Source organism: Cornus florida, unplaced genomic scaffold (assembly GCF_030987335.1).
Source record: "Cornus florida cultivar Cherokee Brave unplaced genomic scaffold, ASM3098733v1 CherokeeBrave_3.0.0_Hap2_Chr11, whole genome shotgun sequence".
NCBI classification, from domain to species: domain Eukaryota; kingdom Viridiplantae; phylum Streptophyta; class Magnoliopsida; order Cornales; family Cornaceae; genus Cornus; species Cornus florida.
In genome coordinates, this window is record NW_026775581.1 from 36,282,230 (window position 1) to 36,287,948 (window position 5,719).

The 5,719-nt window shown below is 32.4% G+C and overlaps 1 long non-coding RNA gene across 1 annotated transcript; it reads left to right on the top strand.

Moving 5' to 3' along the window:
- Window positions 1-1,817: 1,817 nt before the first annotated feature.
- On the top strand, window positions 1,818-5,486 carry LOC132285788 (uncharacterized). The gene is made up of 4 exons (XR_009472606.1): window positions 1,818-2,102; window positions 2,227-2,304; window positions 3,585-4,654; window positions 5,132-5,486. It is a non-coding gene; the product is annotated as an uncharacterized LOC132285788 (long non-coding RNA).
- Window positions 5,487-5,719: the final 233 nt, after the last annotated feature.

Below are 5,719 nucleotides of genomic sequence, written 5' to 3' on the forward strand. Positions count from 1 at the left end.
AAGACTCTTTGTGAGTCAAGACTGTGATGCTATATGTTTGAAAAGGAAATGAGATCAATAATAACATGAGTTATTATGATAGAATGCAACTCACACTATAAATGCATGAAACACGAAGCAAGACAAGGTATGCAACAAACGGTCATGTAAAAACAATCAAAGAAAACTCCTTAAATAATTAAGCACTTAAGCAAATAAGTATACATGTCAAACAAGGATGCTTTTAAATACATAAGCATATAAGCATAAAGATATGTCATAATACCAAGCATGTTACCAAGAAACACGTAAACATGTTGCAACGCTAAAACATGTTACCAAAGGCATGTGAACATATCAATATAGATTAAAAAAAGCATGATATGCACCCAAAACCCGTCGTCCAAGGTATTCAAACCTAGGAACTCTGATACCACTTGTGACGACCCAAGTTTTATAACCCGGTGCGTCAGTGATGACCAAAAGATAACCCGATAATGGATTTGAAATGCGGAAGAGAAAGATGATCAAAACAAAAGAAAGAAAGGTTCTGAGGCATGGACGAGCGCCTGTCCAAAGCCAAAGCACCGAGCGCCTGTCTAAGGCCAAAGCACCGAGCCCTTGTCCAAGGCCAAAACACCGAGCGCCTGTCCAAGACCAAAGCACCGAGTGCCCGTTCGGCACTCACCAGTGCCGAGCGCTCGTTCGGCACTCTTCAACACTGAGTGCTCGTTCGGCACTCTTCAACACTGAGCGCTCCTTCAGCATGACTTACAAGGTCGGTCATTCAGACCTACACGGTCAGGCGTTCTGAATTACATGGTCAGGCATTCTAACCAACATAGCTAGGTATTATGACAGAAGCATTGTTACCCAAACTAAACTTTAGCTACTGGAATTGATCTCGAGCATGTGTCAGCTGGCTAATGGCTCTTATCAGCCAAATGACGTAATAGAAAGCAACAATCAGTCGAAAGACGAAACAGAAAGCAACAATCAGCCGAACGATGAAGTAAAAAGTAACAATCAGCCGAATGACATAACAGAAAGCAACAATTAGTTGAACAATGAAACAGAAAGCAACAATCAGCTGAACGATGAAGCAGAAAGCAACAATCAGACGAACGACGTAACAGAAAGCAACAATCAGCCGAACGACAAAACAGAAAATAACAATCAGCCGAACGACAAAACAGAAAATAACAATCAGCCGAACGACGTGATAGAAAGCAATAATCAGTTGAATGGCAAAATAGAAAGCACAATCAGCCGAACGACAAAACAGACAGCAGCAAAAGCTACTCATAGAAGATGAGCATGCAAAGACCTAACGTTTTACAAAATTACTACATTAACTTGAAACAATTCAAAAGGGATCATGCCACCTAACGTTTATGTCATAGTGAGACTCATGAATCATCCTAATCTACTTTAGATATTTTCTAGCATAAAACACATCATTCATGCAATTCAAACAAAATAGAAGCATGCTATACAAAGTAACAAGATATAGATTCTCAAAGTTATCAACTTGAAATCTAAAATACGAAAACAACTAAAGTGAGTCATGTCACCTAACGCCTATGTTCCACATGAATCTCTAGGATCATTCCTAATTACTACAACAAATGTGACCTTTTGTGACGAAAATTTTAGTAACAAAATCGATTTCGTTAGTAAAGGTAGCTCTTTAGCAACGACCATAATTTTTGTCACAAGAAGAATATAATTTAGTGACGAAATATAAAGTTAGTCACTACTTGTTTGGTGGGAAAAAAAATTAAGCCCCCGCGCTCTCCGGGGCATTTTATATTAATGACTAAAGATTTATATTGTCTCTATTTTTTCTCTATACCACGTCGTATCCCTTATACATTAAGAATTAAACTTTCTAAAAATTACTCATCTCATCCTTATCTCTTAAAAACAACCACCACATCTCATCTTAATTACTCATAATGAAAAAACACCAGAACGTGATAAACCCTAATGATATCCCAAAAATTTCTCCTTGATTTCCTATCGCTCTCAATTTGCACATGATTTCTCATCGTCAATATATTGTAGAGAGAGAAGACCATTTCCCGAGTGGTGCATCTGGTGATTTCCAGCCAACAGCCAAGGTATGGAAATTTGTGTCACTGAATCTTTACTACATTCAATAGAGTTCAAAAATTAGGGCTTGGGTTTTATAAATTTGTCAAGCAATCACTTTCTCTTAAACCCTAACACTCTCTTCGTCTGCAGATCGACCCTTCAATCACTTTTGTCTTGGTTCATCGATCAAACTGTCAGAGACACCGTTCGATTACTCTTTATTTCTCTGTACGTTTCAAATTTAACTCTGATTCACTTCAAAATTTGTTGCTTTTTTTTTTTTTTTTTTTTTTTTTTTTTTTTTTTTTTTTTTTGTCCCAATTCTGGTAAATCTTTGTTGTAAGATTTTATTGTGTAACACATGTTTTGATACGCTCTGGAAAAATCCCCTATTTTTGTTACTTTTTTATTTTTTATTTTTATTTTTTGTGAAAATATCTTTTGTTGTCACAACTTGTGCTGATGTATTATTTGTTTAAATTTGACAGAATTACATGGTGATGCATTATAAATATAAGTTGTTACTTTTTGCTCAAATATACTCATTCTTGGAATATCAAAAATGTTATTTTATTTATTTATTTGTGAATTTGACAAAGCTTTAGTCCTCACATAGTGATATATTAGAAATAGAAATTGTAACGCTCCTAACCACTCCAAGTTACCATTTCCCCTATAGAGAATTGAAATTAGGTTAGTGTACTTGTGCATGCCTATAGAATGTAAGAAATGCTGAATTCAAAAAGTAGTTTGTGCCTTTTCGTAATAGGCCCATATGCATGCATATATATCCATTTGGTATGCAATTTATATGTGCATGGGTTTAGTTCTAACTTTTCAAAAATCAATATAACAATTAAGTATAATAATTCTCAGTTAATTGGTCCAGTATCATTCATGTGTTGGTACCTTATGGAAGGCTCAAAATATTTTAGAGATGAGATGTGGGATGTTTAAGAAATTACTTAGGAAAATGATTCTCTGTACTTAGAGATGCTTCCACTTGGATGTATCAAAGTGTCATTGCTCAATCCCTAACTATGCAATTAGTTAATATATTGAGTTCAATGAAATAAAAAAGTAGATAAAAAGCTTAAGCAGTGGTTTCTCTATGTCCTAAACAATTATGGAAGCCTCCCAAAGTTAATGTAGATGCATCTTACAGTGCCATCAAGGAAAGTGCAAGATAAATATTAGTCCCAAAAACAGTTGATTGACTAGCAATGATAATTCAAACCAACTAGAATTCCATATCAACCCAATAGACTATTACAAAATTTAATAGTTTTGTATGATTTTTGTGTAGAACTTGCTGAAATCTTAACCCTTGAATATCCTCTTTAACGTGGCCGCCTCTTGTTTCCTTTATATATAAGAGATTTTTAGTCTGTAGGTGCCCTTTGCTTTCCAGTGATGGAAGTTCTTTATAGAGAATCTTTTTAGTCTAAGGTCTTTGACCTTTTTTTTTTTTTTTTTTTGTAACAATTGTCTCTCTTTTTCTATTTCAGCGATGTTGATCATTTGGGAAGTGTTACTAACAGTACAATCACGCGATCCACCACAATAGAGTCACTATTTTAAGTTTCTGTTATCTCTTCTATTATATATTATATTTGTACCACCTGGTAAAGACACTAACGTTGTTCTTTTTACTTCTTTTTTTTTTTTTTACTTTTGTAGGCTTGATTATTCTTAAATTAGCTGAGGCTTTTTACTGATCTCTAGTAAGAAAGTCTAAAGTTGGGTTATATCGTTGCCATTTCTATTACCTTTTGTTTGAAACATAATTTGTTTACTTTCTTCATAGTTGGATTAGTTCTGTTCTTTTATTGTTTATTCATATTTGTAACTTTTTTTTTTATATTAATAATGATGCATTTTACTTAGATTTAGAACTTTTAAATACCGTATTGCATATCATAAAATCTTTCATTTTGTCATAGTAATTATTTGCCTTAATTCACATTTATGACATTCACAAACATATTTGGTTAGCAAAAGTAGCCCTAGTAAACGAAGTTGGGCTGAATTGTACGCTATTATTTGGTTTCACACTTTAGTAAAATGAAGTCAGTGTATGTGTAATAAGAGACTGATGTATTGTTGGGCTCAACCAATCTAAATTCAAGAGAAAGTGAAGGAGGCAATACTTTTTTTTATTGCAAATACTGGGCAGCCTTCCCTTTCACCCCCAAAATTAATCCCCTTTCACCCCCAAAATTAATCTAGTTAGAGTTATAGAATGATAAATTCTTTAAATCAAGACAAATATTTTAGGACTTTGAATACTTTCTTGTAGTTTCTTATTTTTTAATAGTGAACTTATTGTTTTTGGGATGATGCATTAATATTTATTCTTCCTCTTTTTCTCTCAATTTTTTTGAAAACTCTCTTGTTTGACATTGGATATGGTTTTTGGAAGGCTACTTTATGGTAAGTAATTAGATCTCTCTTAGATTCAATTCAATTTTTATAATTTTTTTTTATCAATATTTATTATTAGGGAAACACTTCATTTTGCAGGTAATTCAGCTTGTTAAGAGAATTGTTTCTTAATTTGTTGGAGTGTTCTATGGGGGTAAGGATTGCCTACCTCATTTTTGTTGGTACTAGGGGTTCAGTTGTAATATAATCTATGGCATTTTCTTGTAATATAATGTTATGAACATGTAGAAGCCATAACTACTTCATTAATGATATATATATATATATATATATATATATATTACTTCATGTTTAAAGTTCTTGTTAAGGTAGCAATCTTAGAGAATCTGATATATATGTACACATTGTTGTATCTTTTTTTGTATAGAAGTTTAGTAATATACCAACAGAGTTGATCGAAAACATATTATTGTAATTATCATGTACAAAGAGAAATGAAATTTGAGCATGATTCTCTGATAGTCACTTTATGCAATACTACATTTCTCGATTTATTCATCCATTAAATTACACATAATTAAAAAAAAAAAGAAAAAAAAAAGGGTAATATAATCTTATTTGTAAGTTGTACACAATATTCTAATGACCTTTCTCTTTTTGAATTGTACAGCGATTGATTGGGAATGACATGAAGAAAACGAAGTACTCAGGGAAACGACGAACTAAAGAGATGAGAACTTTGAAGTGCTACCATAGATGGAGATCGAGTTTGGAGTTTGTTTTTATGTTATAGTTCTGTCATTTGTATTAGAAAATTGGAAATTTAGTTTAAATTTTGTTTTAGAATTGAACAAATGTAGAAATTTATTCAAATTTATGTTAAGTTTATATTTGAACATAGAATTATTATGTATTTCATAATAAAATATAATGCTATGTTTAACTTTGTGTTGCTATATGGAGTTTGAAATGTGTGCAGTTGAATTTGTGCTACTATTTAGACTTTTTTTTAATATTAGCAACAATGATAAGAAGTTCAGAAAGAAAGCAAAAATTGGTTTTAGCAACAAAAAGCATTCGTCATTGGATAAGTTAGTAACGAAAACTTTTGTTGCTAATGTCCTAAAATGTGACAAATATTTTAGTCACTAAAAGGCTAACAGACGTGACGAAAAGTTTCGTCACTAAAAGTGATGCAACAGTGACAAAAAAATTTTTGTCACTAAAAGCCAAGGTAGTAGTGACAAAATTCTCATTC